This window comes from Melanostigma gelatinosum (genome assembly GCF_949748355.1).
Source record: "Melanostigma gelatinosum genome assembly, chromosome: 6".
Lineage (NCBI taxonomy): Eukaryota > Metazoa > Chordata > Actinopteri > Perciformes > Zoarcidae > Melanostigma > Melanostigma gelatinosum.
This window is the reverse complement of record NC_136639.1, coordinates 11,956,717-11,974,102: the sequence shown is the minus strand read 5'-3', so window position 1 is coordinate 11,974,102 and position 17,386 is coordinate 11,956,717. Positions and strand designations below refer to the sequence as shown.

At 46.6% G+C, this 17,386-nt stretch overlaps 1 long non-coding RNA gene across 2 annotated transcripts; it reads right to left on the bottom strand.

Annotated features, from left to right (window-relative positions):
- Positions 1–620: 620 nt before the first annotated feature.
- On the bottom strand, positions 621–14,220 carry LOC306779309. Of its 2 annotated transcripts, none has more exons than XR_013772107.1 (4): positions 14,122–14,220; positions 2,771–2,911; positions 1,716–1,818; positions 621–926 (listed from the first exon to the last, which is right to left on the bottom strand). It is a non-coding gene; the product is annotated as an uncharacterized lncRNA (long non-coding RNA). The 2 variants fall into 2 exon arrangements; XR_013772108.1 differs by having other exon boundaries at positions 621–903.
- Between the last annotated feature and the right edge of the window lie 3,166 nt (positions 14,221–17,386).

Here is a 17,386-nt window from a genome sequence, read left to right as displayed (position 1 = left end):
CCTCCCCAGCCCAGGGCCCGCCAGCAGACTCACTCAGGCATGGGATGCTGGCTGTGCGTGCATGTCCGACATGAGCAGACACATACAGGGCTGCTCCAGAGTGAGGTGGACTCTATCCCCGCAGGGCCTGAACAGGAAAACACAAGAGCAACTGGGATGGAGTTTCCTGTAAACACCTTCGTGTTACAGTGCAGGTGTCATGCAGTAGAAAGAGCAGCACAGGGTTGTGGTTGTGTGTGTGTGTGTGTGTGTGTGTGTGTGTGCTAGAAGACAATGTGTGCATTCTTGTGTTTGTGCTCCAAGAGAGACAAGTGGCTTGCTTTCAGAAAAATAAATGTTACAGATCTTTGAATCTGTGTCAGACAACAGACACAAACTTCAACAGAGATGTCAATTCTTTGTTAAAATAATTTTCTCCTGACTCTGCTGAACTGTGAGGCTTTTAATACATAAACACAGCAACACCCCCTCTGGTCTTGCATATAGTTTAGCTTGTGGTCCTCCAATTACATCATTTTTCTCCACCGTACATCATTTTGTCAGTTGAGGAAGAGGAGAGACCCAAGTGGTGATTGATGTGATTTACTGCATAACCTCAGAATATTAAATCATTAGGCTCACTACTGCTCGAGAAGAATCCAAATCACGTCGATCAGATAGCAACACTGCTGTCTTAAACATGTACCGGTGGCTGCTTTGACTCAACTGTGGGTACAGATCACAGACGTGCCATCACTCAAAGGTTCCCGACGGGATGTTTTCCAGCTTTGATTCGGGTTCACTGCTTTGCCCCCATCATTTTGGTGGAACCACGCAAGAGCCACAAAACCAGAGCTTGGCTGAAGAGGAGGAAGCCTTGGTGGAGCAGAGGTGAGAGGAATGATTTGCAGCCACCACAGCAGACTGTGACGGGGGGAGAGAGACACCTGTCAATCAAGAAATCACACGCCAGAACATGATTCTCTTTGAGGCCTAAATGGTCCTTAATGGAGCTATTAGGGAACATTTTTGTGGGGGGAAACGTGTATGCACTCGTATGCACTTTTGAACTGACTTCACCACTCAGTCATTGTAGATTATTTGCTCTGTGACAGTGTGTTTGCTGTGTTTATTCCCAAAGTGTGAGTTTTCTTGCAAATGCAAATGCACATGTGAGCATGCATGTATATGTACACATGCAAAATAAACCCTCATCAGGCTACCATACATGACTTATGTGTGTGTGTGTGTGTGTGTGTGTGTGTGTGACTTATGTGTGTGTGTGTGTGTGCGTGCAAGCGTGTAAAACAGCCCCTAACAGTAGCCTCGGCCTCCTTAATGAGTAATTAATCCGCAGACAAGCCACGCAGGCAACAGATGCAGCCGCGAACAACTTCTATGGGAACTGCACAGGTGGGAGGGAGAGGCCGGGCCTGGGAGGTCGGGGGAGGTTTAGACAATTAGGAACAAATGGGAGAAATTAGATAGAATGTATGGTTCTCTAAACAGTTGACATTATCTCAAGATGCACAGACAACAGCCGCGCAATGGGGAATTTAATCTGCTAAAAGGTCAAACAGAAATTGCATATGAGTTTTTTTCCTGCTTGTATCATGCACATGTTTACACGAATGCATCCGTCTCTCTCAAAAGCGTGCAAGCATATTACTCCAGATTTATAAAAGCATGAAACAAGCGGTACGTGTGTGTGTGTGTGTGTGTGTGTGTGTACTAACTCCACCCTCAGGACCAGGCAGAGGAAGGATGCTCCTGGCCCTTTTGCAGCAGAAAGAGTCACGTTATGATTCAGCTCGCACTCCCTCAGAGGCGTCAGCCAATCTGTGGGTTGGTGGCAATGTGAATCAGGACTGTTGCAAACTCACACTCCAACACTTTGAGACTGACAATGTGTATTTTGGATCATAAGTAAGTGTGACTAGCGAGGCTTGAGCCTCTGAGGGAGAGTTTATTTCATGAGCCCTAAATGTGACAACACAAACACATTTTTGAAAAGACTGAATAACACCAGGCAGTAAATAAACAGTGAAGTGATCAGAGGATGGGATGCTGTGTCTAAAGTAACATAGTACACAAAGGAACATTCTTTCACTTGAATTAAGCATTTTACTTTATTAATATTTCATCTGTATTTACTGTTTAGGCCACATTGAGACTTTCTGTTCTGTAACTGAGCACATGCGTTAACCCAGCAAGAGAAAAACCATTGTCCCTACAGAGATCAATAGAGTTTTGTTATTGTAATAATAAAAAATGGAATTGCCACCTTTTAGGTAAACAATCACATTTAGATTTCCAGAGCTGGTTCCTGCTCTAAAGAGCACAATGTGCATTGTGTGTGCCGTTAGTGGGGCTCTTTAGGTGTCAGGTGGATTAAATGTGTCCTTTGGAGAAGGCTGGCGGTGTTAAACTGCAGGGCTGCAGCAGGGCAAGCTGCAAGAGCATGACTGATCTATTGAGAGGAGCATCAGTGTGAATGCAGCCGTGGCTCCAATCAATATTGCCTTATTTGTTTGTGTGCACACAAGTGTAAAATTGTGTGTTGTCTCTCTTTTTCAAGTTGTGTAAGTTAAGGCCTCGCATTTAGGGAGCGATGGCAAAAAAGGGCCGAGAGCAACGAGGGGTGGAATGGAGAGATAGTTGGCATTTCAATCCCACAGAGAGGCAAGCGAGGACAGCATTCATAGAACGATCTCGGCTTCATTCACAAACACAAAAGCCCACTTGCTCTTTCCTCCGTGAAGAAGAGGGCAGCTCATTCTTTTTCATTTACCTGCTTAGCATCAGGATCGTATTCCTCTGGTTTTATTCAGTCGCTGCTATCAAGTGGCCTCTCCTGTGCCTCTTGAAGACTGAATGAGGATGAGCAGTCAGGGTGCTGTAGCTGCTGCCAGGGGAGTCCTCAGTTTTACATCTGATGAGAGAGGAGCCATATCCACATGACGGCTCCCAACACAGCACACACTGCATCAAGTATCCACAAGTGACGACAGCCAAGCTGAACTGAAAGGTCTCTTTAACCGTGAATTGGATTAACACAAACACACATTGCTCTGTAAAAAATAATTTGTGCTATTACGCAATCATTTTTTCTATGTAACACAAAACCAGGGCTTCACTTAAGCCTTCCTAAACATAGCGACTTCAATGACTTCTTTGCTTTGGCCTGAGGCCCATGTTTAACGGAGACTCATTCCTTTGTAAGCAACATGAATTCACATGTTCAGATGAGGTCATTTAAAACAATGGCCTTTGCAAGGTTGCAGTACACTTCCATGAGGCACTGCGCCCTCAGCCAACCTGGTTATCGATCATCATTAGTGTGCAAAGTGGCATGCAAAGATAACAGTATGGGCGTGATGTATGTAATGTATTAATTACCTAGAACTTGATCCACTGTGATGTCACTGTGTATTACTTTAGAAGGAATCTAAACTCATGAAGTGTAGCATACCAGCTGAACTGTACAATTAATTAATGCTGCTAATAAAAAACAAAAAAACAAACATAAGGAATGCTTGCTCCACACACACACACACACACACACACACACACACACACACACACTCCAAGCGGACCCCTATTTCAGTAAACTGTGCTACCCTGATGACAGCCCCATGATGAGAAAGGCTCAGTGCTGTAGAGCACATGACAGTCAAAGGTAGCGTCCTGTCAGTCAGCCAGTGTTGCAGTTGGATGGCAGGGCTGGGAGATGTGGCAGTTTTTGAACTCTGGAAAATCATGCTGAAACCTGAACCAGGCCCCCGAGAGAGCAGCCCCCAGAAAAAAAGAACAGGTGCCCTGGACATAACGCGAGTGACTGTGGGGGGGGGGGGGGGGTGGGGGGTAATCACCCCTGATCCTCCTTGCCATGCAATGTCACCGGGACGACGTCCCTCAGGAATAGCCGTGAGTTATTAGAACAGAGTGTTCTGTTGGAATAACACCATCTTATCAATTCGATGACCTCTAGTCCCAGCAGAGAGTTGCAGTGACTAGGCTTTCTAAACGGCAGCATTTTGAAGGCCACGGTTTGGTCAAAAAGACAATGGCGAGTATGTGCTGCAACTGTGTCCTACTTTCGCACACAACCTACATTTAAGCAGAAATAACAGAAAACATCAGCAGGCCAAGGTAGTGCAGCAATGTGCCGTCTTGCACCGTCTGCTGTTTTCTGGTCTCTGACGGAGAATGACGGGTCAAAGGTCAGAGCCGGACACACACACACAGCGACATCTCCCTGACCCGTGCACACATGGGCCCCTCACCTCCTCCACGTCACGTTAATACAAACGGCAAACGGCATTTAGTGGCGATGAGAGAACTATTTCTGAGAACGATGAGGAGCATCTATTATTGGCGTCGCGGTTTGACCGTGCACCTGTTTGGTGTGGCATTAACGGAATGGGGGGGGGGGGGGTTTAGCTGTTCATGTGAGCGCCTGGCTATGCCCCCCTGCGCTCTGCCCTTTCATATACCTGTGTATTTCACATCGGTGCGTCTTCACATCTTATTTTTGAGTGCACTCATGCGGGGCCGTATGTTTTTTTATGTATGTGCAGGATTCCTGAGCCTCCTTAGGTATGCGTGTGTGATCTAGTGAGAGGGATGTGTGTGTGTGTGTGTGTACTGTATGTGTGTGTGGTGCTCCCCCATCGGTGGAGCTTCACCCCCCCCCACGGAGACAATGCAATCAGATGTCACCACAGGAACCTGATATAATGATCGCTGTGGAGTGTGCTAATTAACACTGAATAGAGCTCATAAGCGCGGCCCTTTTGCCAACAAATCAGCCGACAGCACAGCGCACAGGCATTTGTCAATGAGCCGAGCAGAGGCAGGGTCACACACACACACACACACACAGACTTCGGCACAAAATCCAGCTCAACACATGTGCAGCACATTGAGGATACATGCTCCTTTATTATGAGTGTAAACAGCATGACATGGCACAAGACTTTGAGGGAATCGTGTCCTTATTCAAGTGCCCTTAAGCTGTTTTCACTCCCTGCTGCAGTAAACAGGATCATTATTTATATCGCCATCGCCTATGAGGGTGTGCGCATACACTCAGAAAGCACAACACTAGCTGTCGGCGGCACACAAATTCAAAACACACACAACCGCTGGTCTCCTTTGAGATGTCAGCGATCTGCTCACGGTTTGGTGGAGCCATTGTTCAGTAGGGTTCATATTCTTTTAACGGGGCGGGGGGGGGGGGGGGGGGCTTTTGTTGTTGTAAACAGCATGAATTTTTAATCCAGCCCAACATTCTGGGCTGGTAATGAATGTGGCTCGGCAGCCACTCTCTCTGGGGAGGGAGGCCCCTGGCTCCTGTTGCTAAGTTTCAGCAATGCCTGAGTTCTGTAGGAATCAGCCTGTTACGCCCCACCAATTTAGCACACACACACACACACACACACACACACTCACACACATATATGTACACACAAGTAGACTCTTGTACATACACCGACAATCACTTGGGCACACAACCACTGACTTAAATATACAAAATTAGCCTTTAACGTTATTTTCAAAACTTGCAGATTTTAGGGAAATACACGATATAATGCATCTGAATTATTATTTCTCATCATATGAAACACACAGGTGCACAATTGCAAAATATAGATACTCAAACAGCCAGGCATTTACAGAAAGACTGCAACACTTTTCAATTAACTGCCTCCCTTTCTGTCAAGTCTCTTCCTCTAGCCAAGCGGATTTTAGGAGTAGGTCTATGTTTCTCTTTTCCCAGCTTGCTTTTTTTCTCCTTGGAGGATCCATTTCTTCGATTTTGCAGCCCGAGGCTGTCAGTCATTTTATTAGTCTAAAGCTTGCTCGCTCAATAGTGTCAATTCCAAGCCTCGGAAATTGACCTAAAGAAGTTCCTCATCAACACCCAGCCCCAAATCAACCCCCTTCCTCCACAGAAATGTTCATCCATCCAGCACTTTCACCAGCCACACTATAATGCCCTTAAAACTCCTCCCAAACAGCTCACCCCTGACCTCACAGCACCCGCCAGAAGAACGGATTTATCTGCGTCTTTCAGTGAAGTTGCTGATACCCTCCAAATCGCACATAATGACAAAAATGAAAAAAAGCATGCACATAGTTAAAAGCTGAAGCTCTACAATGAAATTTCTCAAATCTTACTCTATTCCTGACACATTAACCGCGTCTCATCGAAGACTGTAGAGAGAAACAGCAGTTGTGTGATCTTGAGTCTGAAAATAGATCTGCTCCCATTGGAGCCTTTCCTGTCATAGAGGAACGCTTCAATACAACTGAGAGATGTGTACGATATGTCAAAGGGTTAAATCAAAGTGTTGCTTTTTTAAGTAAAAAAGCGGTGGAATTCTCCCCTGCCCTCTTTTTTCCGTCTTCCCCTCCCAAAGCGATTAAATTGCTGATTGATTTTTGTATCTCAGCTCGATTCCTTGCCCCTCGCTCTCCGTCTCTTGCCATTGATCCTCACAAGGCTGCTGACTCCAAAGTCAGAGGACCCATCCTCTCTGGCCTCCGGAAATGAACTTGTTAGATGGGCTGTGCGATTTATTGCTCATGAGGCCGGGGTGTCTCTGTGTGAATGTGTGAGTGTCTATAGGGGCTGTCGGTGTGTGTGTGTGTGTGTATGTGTGTGCGCGCGCACGCGTGTGAGAGAGAGTGCCAACTCTGCTTTCACAGGGCTGGCGATTTATTGCATGTCTGCATTTTCTCTGTACACCGGTGCGTGTGCGCGTCCCTGTGAGGGAGCTAAGTGTTGAATTTATACCAGCATGTGTTGGTGTGCATGCATGTGTGTATGGATGTTATTAATCTTTGACAATGTTATCATACCACACAAGTTTGAGATCTTATCTGCTGTGACAAGTTCCTGACCCGCAGTGTTTAACTTCACCCTGAGCTTGTGTAGTAGGTTGCGTTGCAGTTTACCATCCAAATACCGCAATTATTGATCACGTCGAGGTTTTGTTTGTCGGTTTTCTGCTGAGGTAAGATGTTGAGAGTTCATCCTGGTGTCCCTAGTTGTACTGCTGACTGATCCGCCCCGTCCACCTGTGTGTGTGGCATCAGACACAGCCCTGTCCTCTACTGCAGCTCCCTCTGACATATTGATTGGGTTCCATTTAAAAGCCCTGTTCTCCCACCGTTATTTACTCCAATAGTAAATCTTTACAATGCCGTAAAAGACAGTTTTACGCACTCGGATTATACAATCTCCCTGCTGCAGCGGCCAGACAGTCGTGTGTCAGGCAAGATGAGAGGCGAGGAGAGGAGACAAGGAGAGGAGGTGTGGGCTCTGCACCTCATCCCTCCCCAGAGGCAGATGCAATGCAATGGCACCAGAAAGGGCCTTGGCACTACTTTAAAGCGTACGCCAAGAGAATGAGCCGACTGCTCTCGCTCAACTTCACTCTCCTCCCTCCAGTGTGCTTTGGCACTTCTCCATCCTTTTGTTTTAAGCTCGCAAAAATGTTTTTGCACTCGGTACTGTTGCATATAATTTGACAAAAGTGCCAGCTACTGTTATTGGTTTATAGTTCTGCAGAAACCGAGCTTGCATAACTGACCCAGACCTCAAACAGAAGCATTGTGTTACATTATCCAACTATCCAAAGGCCTTTTGTGACGGGAATATTTTAGTGATGATGATTCATTTGAAGTGTGTGCCGCAGCGAAGAGGTACGGAAATTATAAACTCTCGACAAACAAACACCGTGGAAGGGCTGAATGATTAGTATCCATTAGGACATGTGTGCCAGGTACTGAAGAAGACACGCTTAAGCTTTAACTCGGGAATTCTCAGAGGTCACTGTGCGTCACCGTAAATCATTCCGCTTGGATATACTCGAGGTCTTTATTTCATTCGAGGACATATGCTGCGTTTGTTCCCACTGCCTCTCCACACCCCGGGCCTTCAGCCCTGCCCAGGCACAGTGCAGCTACGGTTCACATGGCCAAGTCACACCGGGGGTAATAAGTACTTAATTTAGGAGCGAGGAGGCGGGCCATGGTTGGCGTTTATTGGTGTTGATGCCGAGCAGACTTCAAAAAGCCACTTGGCCCATAATTTATCTCTCTCCACGGACCCCGAGTGTTTCAGGAACAGAGCGAGTACGACGTAGAGAGTAAATGTGTGAGAGAGAGAGTGTGTGTCCGTCTTTCAGCGCGTGTTTAATGCTGCTTGGCTGTTGACTTTGGTGTACTTATTCTTTGATGTCAGTAACACCATCATCAAGACTCTTTTCCCCAACCCCCTGCAGTAGTTTCATTCCCCTCTTACAAACTCATCCAAGTTGAACTTGGCTGTCCAAATCATCTGCCGCTGGTGGCGCTCACATGGGATACCCAAGCCGAAAGTGTACACTCGAAAAAAAAAAAGAAGATCATTTGGAATAAACAATAAATAATTCAGAAGGATAGTTAAATAAGTAATAGTGTGATATCTATTTCTTTGGTGGCGCTATTGCCTTTCTTTATTTATTAATGGCTTGAATAGACACCGTGTCTTGCCACGAAGAGCGCTCTCTTGAACTGAGTCCTTCAGGAAAAGAGAAAGTTACAGCTTCGTTTATCTTGCCTCTCTCTCTCCATATGCCTTTTTGTCCATCTCTGTGAAGGGGAGAGACGCAGAGCAGAGTCTAGACTTTTTATTTTGTGGGGGATACGTGGGAGAAAGGGTCAAGGAGTGACATGGGCCAGCTGTGGAATCCTGATCATAGCTCTCCCCCAAATCGTCCCCTCCTTGACATCACACACACACACACACACAGACACACACACATTTTCCCATTCCCAGGTCTCCTGTAATAGCCATAAGATGCTCCAAAAATACCCTCCCCCCACCGCATCCAGAGGATGATATCCAACCCTCTCTAGGGATATAGAATGTCTCTTTCCATATCTGGCAACCATGACCAGGAATTAAGCGAGGGCTTCTGTGAAATATTCCCTTCGTGTGGCTCAGGGTTTAAAAAGCGCCCAAAAGGATACAGAAAGTCCTCAGTCAAGAAACGAACATATGTGTGAACACTTGAACATCAATTCACAATTAAGTGATACAACAGCCTTCTCAAGCACTCTCTAACTAGAGGGCTTACTGTCTCTGAGCCACCTAGCTTTGAACACTCAGCTCACCACACACATGACAAGACAACTACCTTTACTGTAGATGTATCCATGGGACTCTTAAATTGCCAACAGTACAGTGTGATTAGTTCATGTTTTTTTAAATTATCGGAAATGAGCTAAAAGAAAAAACCTTACGCGGTAACAGTATGCTTCCTGTAATTCCTGAGGCGATTGAGATGGAAGGATGCAAGTGAAAGTGAACTAAGGTGGGTGGGCTTGAGGTGTTCAAGTGTTGACACCTCCGAATATGTTGACAAATGTGTGCTTCAGCGGCCAGTCAACAACTTGCTAATGTACGGCAGCAACACTTTCTGCTGCAGACGAGGACGGAGGCAGCAGAGAGGCGGTGCGGCGCGGGGCTGCCGAGCGTAAGCGTTTCAGCAGATAGGTGGACGAGAACACGCCGTCATCCTGAAACATGGCCGGCTGCAGCCAGAGGCCGTAAATCAAGTAGCGCCAGAATTTCAGCACCGGCTACAGCGTGACCCGGCACCTGCATTTTACAGTCTGCAATGCAGACACTGAGGTATTCAGTATAAGGACTACGACTTACAATTATGCACGTTTCTACCGGATTATTACTGTTATCTACTCACTCCAAGCTTTTGCAGCAGTCTGCGGCCATTGTCCAAAACACAAGACATGTTCATACAGGTTCACGCATACATTCAAAAGACACACAATACACACATCTGCATGTAGTCGCATGCCTTTACCATCTGAGGTTGCCTGGGTAGAGAGAGGATAAGAAAACAGAACCAGGTCTGCCCCCTCTGGCCCGTGGCTGTTGGGAGGAGATGCCTCTCGCCTCCCATTTCCCCTGGTCCACAGGAGGCCCATCTCCACGCAGCCACTGACCCATCTGTCCCGCATGGCTAACTGGGCTCCTGTGTATTCACCACAGCAGAGCACCACTGAGGGGAAGGAGGGGTGAGGGGGGGGGGGCCGACAACATCTGGGAACCATCAAGCCAAGAGAGCCTTAGATCCTGAGATTCCAGTCTCCGACCCCTCTCCTCACCTCCCCCTCTTGCCTCTGCTCAACCCCTCCACCACCACTTTTCCTCTCCATCTGTCTCCCTCCCTCTCTCCCCTGTCCTCCTCCCCCCTCTCCTTTTCCTCTCCTCCCCTCGTCCCGGCTGCCCATCATTTCCATGTCTCTTCGGCAGTGGGCCTAATCCAAACAGATTGTCTAACTGTTTCAAAAACATACTCCCTTCTCTCAGCCCCCTCTGCTCCCCCTCTCTGTCCTGTGTTCATCCCGGGGAACAGACACTCTCTTTCATAGCGGAGGAGGTGCTGGTGTCAGTCTGGCTTGGGTTAGCAGGTTACTGCCGCACAGCACCGTTTCGGGAGGAATCAGCTTGCTAGGCCCCAAAGCACTTTGGCAGATCTCCGTTTAATACTCAGTCCTGACACATTACACGCCATCCAACCCGCTCCTCTCCCTCCACACCCCTACCAGCTCTGTATAGGAATGGCCACAGCTGGCAACATAGGCTTACTATGTGTGTGGTTCAAAGCCCATTGTCTCAGGTATATTGTCCAGCCCTGCCACCCTATCCCGCAGGCTAGTGCTGGGCCAGGGATAGTCTTTGGGGGGGGGGGGGGGGGTGAGGGGGCCCAGTAGGGGGCTCAGGAACTGGGAGGTATCCCAGGAGACCACCAGGCCTCCCACTGGGTAGCCTGCCTACATCTGAAGCTCCCCCTGCCACTGCCTGCTGAACTCCTGCATACTGTGTTTTGTTTAGAAGGAAGCTCTGTCCCTATTTACCATAATTGAATTAAAAGGATTAACATGGTTCCAGTGTTGCTCACATCTGTGTTCTCTATGATTCCACCTCTCTCCCCGAGTCTTGGATTATTGAGGCAGGGGGACTGGGGATTTGGAGCTCCTTGGAAAAATATTCTTTTTTTCAAAATAGATGCAAGATTTTACATAATTAAAGAGTCCGTTTTACAAAAAGGTAACTATGTCCCTTAGATTGTACCCCATTAAAATCTAAAAGCGTTCACTAAATGTTTGTTAAAGGCTTCTGAATTGAATGTACAAAGGTTTCTGTATGTTGAGAAGTAACCAGAAGGATTTTCTGTGTTGGTTTTAGCCCTTTTGTGAGGCTGCCGTCCCAATTGGATTGTGACTGAGGGTCAGGGAAGCTGTGGCCTGCAGATCAGAGGCTGGATTAATTGTTGACACTCTCCCAGTCCAAACAGAACCCTTACCCCCATTACACACACACACACACACACACACACACACACACACACACACACACACACACACACACACACACACACACAAACATACACACCCTCCCAACTACATCAAGGTCCTGACAGACACTTTGATTTATGTCTCGCCACCAACAAAAAAAGAGAACAAAATCAATTGGCTATTACCGCACTTAGCACTGGGCTGTCACCACCTGGGAGCAGGGTGTTGAAAATAAAAGACAGAGTCCATACGACTCTCCAATACCACTACATATACTCATTCCCACTGGGGAGACACAGATCAGTGCTCAATCTCCATATACACGGCTCGTCTCCAAACCGAGTGGCTGTAACACTAGTGCTCAGGGGGGCGGTGGTAGCCCAGAGGTCAGAGAAGCTGGCTGAAGTGTCGATGGTTGGAATTGCCAGACCGGCTGGAAACCTGGAGGTGGAGAAAGCAACAACCACTGCCACAACACCGCTGAGCAAGGCTCCAACAGCAGAGTACGGTGGTTGTGCTGGGTGACTCTTTGTAACTGCATGTATATAAAGTGTTGATTGAACAGATCAGACATTTAGCATTAAATGTAATACCTGAATAAGCAGAGTTAATCTGTCTGCACGCTTGGACTGAGGTGACTTCCAGAGTTCCTCTTCTTTTTCCCTCACTGTGTGTCACTCTCTCTCTGATCGGATTTAGATCCTATATTCAATGTCAAGGGCACCAAATGTGCATCAGCTCTTTTGCACACCGGTCCTACTCCCTGACATATTATAATACAGTCGGCTAAGGTTGGCTGAAATAGCCTTTCTGCACCATCACTGTCCCCCTTCACCTTCCCCTGACCCCCCCAACCCGGTCCTCCACTCGGAATTGTCCTGCCGTATTTAGGTCTTTATATTCCCAATGGAAGCTATTCCAGGCATTCCAGGCATGATATATATGCTCCGTGGGGGGGGGGGGGGGGTTGTAAGGAGGTAGGGGGGGGGTCACTGAACGAAAATAAAGAGGCAGGGATGTGTGATTTAGGGAACCACGGAGTGGGGCAGAAACTCAGATGCAGTGTAGGCAACAGAGAGTTCACACATTACTGTACAACACCTTATCACTTCCCCCTTATAGGGGCGTTCCAAATGGAGTGCAGTTGTCAGCAATATAAATGGGCCACATTGGATCACTCTCTCTCTCCCCCCATGTCATCTTGTCCCTTGCCAGCCCAGGAACCATGTCTGACCCAACAACTGTGCGTCTGCCAACTGGAATGCAGGCCAGGGTCATCGGCGGGGGCCTCATGGCCTCCGAGGGACTATTCTGAGAGCAGGAGCTCATCTCTGTTCTAACCCCTCACTGGCGTCTTGTGACTGTGTTAAAAATGGCCCTATGTGCTCTCTCTCGCTCTCTCACTCTCTCTCTCTCTCCCCCTCTCCCTCTCTCTTTCTCTCCATTTCTGTAGTGTTTGTCACAGGTATCAATCAAATGTTCACTGCGCATCCTGATAATTAGGGAGAAAAACAGTGACATGATCATAACATGCATGCTTGTACAATCAAGCTTCAGCATATGTTAAGTAGTGCTAAGAAAGTACTGCATTAGAAACATGTGGATTCACCCACGCTTGCACATTGTTGCTCATGCTCATTCATTCATACATTTACTGTTAAAATCTGCAAATCATCTTTGTGTCCATCTGCAGGTTCAAGTTCCGACCCGCTGACCATACACTGTAATCACTGTGTATTTAGCGTTATCTTCAGAGAGCTGGCCCGTGTGAGACCTTTTTACGACACTGTAAACTTTAACTGCCTGGGTCTTACTGCTTTAACTCCAGTCCAGCAACCCGAGGGAACCGGGGCGATTACGGAGGGAGCTTATGGGATCGAAAGGGAGAAAGCCACTGTTGTCCATCTCTGCAGCAGCAGCAGAATGACAGCCCACAGCCAGCTGTTCTGACACTGCCATGTAAGCCAGTAAGATGAAGTATTTTGCAAGTTATGTTCAATAGGTATACCTGTCTATACGCAATGGGGTGTACATAGTTGTCTCACTCATATTTGAAGACATACAATATGGCCATGTGCAATAGGGTCCAAACTTAGCTTGTTCTCGTGTATCCAAACAATCCTCGTGATATCAACTCCATGGCGTTTGCTGTACTTCAGACATGTTCAAACAATCGCTAACTGTAATTTGTATTTTCTACATTATCCATGGTTGGAGGATATGGATAAACTGATCTCAATCCACTAGACTGATAGCTTACTGCCTTCTCCAGCTCGAGTTGGCTTTTATCTCCAACTGTGCATGTGATGGAGAGGCTTCTTGCTGTTAAATCATCTATTTCATGAGTTGCAGGCAATTTAAGGGAAAAACCTAAAGAAGGCTATTAGAGCCCGGCTTTGTTAATGCAGTCACCCATTAAAACATCCCCACGCAGCCAAGGAAAGTGCACTCTTACACTTTAAGTGTCTGAACACACACCAACAGACTTGCACTAACAGATGAATATGCAATCATAGAGACAGACATGTGCAGATATGTTATTTGCCTTTTAAACACACAGCATCACAGACATCCACTGCTTCCTAATGTACGCTTACAACAAAACATTACACAGCATTGTTAAAAATAAAAGATTTCATGAAAGATTTTCACAGATGCTTGGGCAGGAACAACAAAACCCAACAAAACCCAACAAAACCCAACAAAACCCAACAAAACCCAGAACAACGATACAGTACGTACGCACGGATGTTGTGCAATCCATACCCATAGAGACACCTGTTGTGACACTCAGATTGCCACTGCCCCAAGATAGTCGGTCATCTCTGAATGCGTGTTCACGTGAGCTCCTGGGGGTTGGGACAGAGCTGCCTTCTGGTGCAATACAAACAGGACTTTTATAGGCATGTTTACCAGCGGTTGGTCGTAGTCCCCCGTTTTGGGACAGGCTGGGCTGAGCTAGGCTAAACCGAGCTGGGCGAGGGGGGGGGGGGCAGGCAAGGATTGATGTCAGGCAGGACAGTACAACCCTGTCTGGGCGTCTGGGTCATATACCATGACCTCTGCGCTCTCTGGTTTCAGCTCAGGTTGCCGTTTCATGTGGGCTCTCCTGCAGGGGGACACTAACTGTCAACATAGCTCCTCTGTGAATGGCATAGGTCAGTGCACACATGTGGTTGTAGGGAGTCCAGTTGAAGCTCACAATGGATCACGTCGAGAAAGCACCCCGCTGCGAAAATGGACCCTATAAATAAGGGCTGAACATGCTCCTATTCCAGTCAAACATGCTTCTATTACTCCTGTTGATGCATTGACGTTTCAACCACATCGAAGTTTACATTTAAGGACAAGATGAACTGTTAGCCGAGGCACGGTTGCTTTCTAGGCTTCTATGTTGTGCAGTATGACAACAGCTGTGCTAAAGGCCAGATGAGGCCCTGACTCTGTGGGCTAAGGAATCATTATGGGCTCATAAAGCACCCTGCGCCAAGCCTCCACTCAATAAGCCTGGATCCACATGCAGCCAATGCAGCTGATTAATTAGTCAAGCAATCAATGGGCCGTGCCTTCCATCCACTGATTTCCTCCTGTATGTTGCACAGGTACTGCAGCAATTACAACACACATTGAAAAGCATGTACACGAGCACACATTGACACTGTATGCAGGAAACCCTACATGAAGACACATACATTCACACACAAGCCATCACACATGTTTCCCTCCTTTACACTCACATACACTTGTCTACAAAATGATAATGAGATACAAAAACAAAGAAAAACACTTTGAATTGGGGATAAGAGACGACGGAGGGAGAAAAAAAAAAAAAAGCTGAGGGAATAAGTAAGAAAGTTCTCACCTTCAAAGCGGTGAGAGCAGGCTGGCTGTCAGTCAGGAGAGGGAGGTGCCATTTGAAGGATCAGTCATCCCTGACAGTGCTGTCATGGAGAGCCTTAATTAGCCAGGATTACTTCCTCACTTAATGAAGCATGCGCTTCTTCGTCTCGGCCCGAATACCACTCTCCCCTCTCCCTATTTTCCCTCCCTCAGGTTTTCTCCTCCCTCTATCTCCCTCACTCATTCTCAGTAGCTCTTACCTGTTCTGTGCCCTTCTCTCCAGGCAGGCTGCTCAAATCGCTCTTCATAGTGGAGACTTCTCACATCCCCTATCGCAGATGCTCTGTCACTTTCACTAACCCAGGTGGGTGTGTGTTCACTCGCCTCTCTACTCTCTTTCTTCCCCCCTGCACCCTCAATTGATGCTTAAACTGCAGCAGTTTTACTCAAGCAGTGCTCGAGCTCCGCACATGGACAAGGCCTGTTGGTTTGTCTCTTTGAATGACAGACTTTGCGAACAATTAATTTTGTGGTCCTTCCAAAGCCGCCCCACATAAGAGTGGAGTTCCGAGCAAATGAAACGTAGTTGCTTGTCTAGGATTGTGCAGCAGATGAAGGCAATGTTAGCATCCTTTGTGAAAATGTAGCTTATGAATGAGTCATCTCTCCTGTCTCCTTTCACTGTATTCTCACCAATAAATGCAAATGCATTGCAGTTTTTTTAAAGTATATTAAACCTGACAGAGATGGAATAGTTAAGTAAGACAGGGAGGATGGGGTGGGAAGGGAGATGAGAGTGGTGATGGAGAGGGCTGACTAATAAAGTAGTGAAAGGATGGACAGAGTATGAAGAGGAGGAGAAGAAGAGGAGGAGGAAGAGGAGGAGGAGAGAAGTGAAGGAGAGGTATCGGGCTCGGAGGAGCAAGGAGAGCAATTTGTCGCCACAGCGCACACAATGTCCCCTCCATGCCTGTGGGCCATGTGAAGACTGCTCCTTCAATTACACTTCACACTGGTCAGGGAGAAAGAGATACAGAGAGAGAGAGACAGACAGAGAGGTAAGGAGTGGAGAGAGAGACAGTTAGATAGAGGCTCAAAGATCTCAATGTAGATATAGACAGCAAAAGGCAAAAAAGTAATATACAATACTGTTCTATGTTTGTTGATTAGTCCGACAACCTCCGGGTCTGAAAAGTGAAGCCAATGTGGTAGGGCATTAAACAAAGAAGAGGTTTAATTGTGTGGAAGTTTATGAGAATATGACCCAACTTCTCACTTGATTTACTACCAGAGTAAACATTGTAAACATGAGTTTATGGTCTCAATCAATAGTTTCAAGTCTTCATCAATACAGCATGATGTTCCTTTTGTAAATGATGGTCCTATTCAGAGAAAATGGACGCTGAAGCAGGGCACGCTTTAGAGCGTGGCTACCTTGTGATTGACAGGCTGCTACCACAGCGTTGTCCGGTCTGGGAGGTAACCTTTCAATGTGTTTTCAGCTCAGCTTTGTTGTAACATTTAAGTCGCCTAAAATGTCTTATTTAGTAGTTGTACTTAGCTCCACCCTCTCGTGTCAATTTGAAGATCTAAAATGATCTATGTTTCTATGTACCTGACCGGGACCTCTAGTCGCCATGCAAAGTGTCAATAGTGTCGGAATAGTAGCAGAACGTTTCCATTCAGCTGCAAAAAACCTTGTGTGGAGGTTTAAGAAGGGCTGCTATTTGTTTTCTGTTTCCTACCAACAGTCCATGTTTTCATTTTTAACTGTGGCTGTGATGTTTCCTAACCAGTGAAAGATCAGAAAACAGTTATACGTGTTTCATATTTGTTGTTTTGGGAGGGAAATTAAAAACTGCCTAACTTTTATTTAGTTTGGGGGACTTATTTCTTCATCAGGATATCAATCACTAGCACAAAGCAGTGACACTATCTATAGTCATGTAATTCCTGAACTTAAAGGGAAGCGCTGGTGATGTAATATTGCACTGCCATAATGTTCAGCCAATCACAAGAGAGCGATGATAAAAGGAATGGTCAAAATCGATTTAGAGGCTAAAATATCCAGGCTCTAAAAACAACAAATCCTACATTTCCCACAATGCAACTCATGTTTTTTCTTCTAGACTGCCTCATAAACATCCACGTCTTTCAAACTTCACAGTTTGTAACATTTCAAATTTAAAAT